Source organism: Myotis brandtii, unplaced genomic scaffold, assembly GCF_000412655.1.
Source record: "Myotis brandtii unplaced genomic scaffold, ASM41265v1 scaffold656, whole genome shotgun sequence".
Lineage (NCBI taxonomy): Eukaryota > Metazoa > Chordata > Mammalia > Chiroptera > Vespertilionidae > Myotis > Myotis brandtii.
Genome location: NW_005370548.1, coordinates 434,907 through 435,175, shown reverse-complemented (window position 1 = coordinate 435,175; position 269 = coordinate 434,907). Strand labels below are relative to the sequence as shown.

The 269-nt window shown below is 65.4% G+C and overlaps 1 protein-coding gene across 1 annotated transcript in view; it reads right to left on the bottom strand.

Moving 5' to 3' along the window:
- The window catches only part of CTBP2 (C-terminal binding protein 2), a 102,975-nt gene extending 102,712 nt beyond the window's left edge, over positions 1-263 (bottom strand). The window contains exon 1 of the mRNA XM_014528856.1: positions 42-263. The gene's annotated coding sequence lies outside the window, so the exon portion shown is untranslated. The remainder of the gene's footprint in view (positions 1-41) is intronic.
- Between the last annotated feature and the right edge of the window lie 6 nt (positions 264-269).

Here is a 269-nt window from a genome sequence, read left to right as displayed (position 1 = left end):
GGGGGGGTCCCTGGCCCGCGCACGCCCCGAGCCGTGCTCACCGCCAAGAGGATGCTAATTCCAACTTGGATCGGGGGAGGGAGCGTCCTGGATGCCGAGCGCCTCCCGGCTATTTGCTCTTCTTTATTTGTTTTCTCCTCCGGGGAAGGAGGAGGAAAACGGAGAGAAAAGGAGAGGGAAAGAAGCTGCCCGCCGCGTCTCCGGTGCCCGCCGGCTGCTCAGGAGCGGGGGTGGAGGCGAGGTGAGGGTCGCGGCTCGCTCACTCGCTT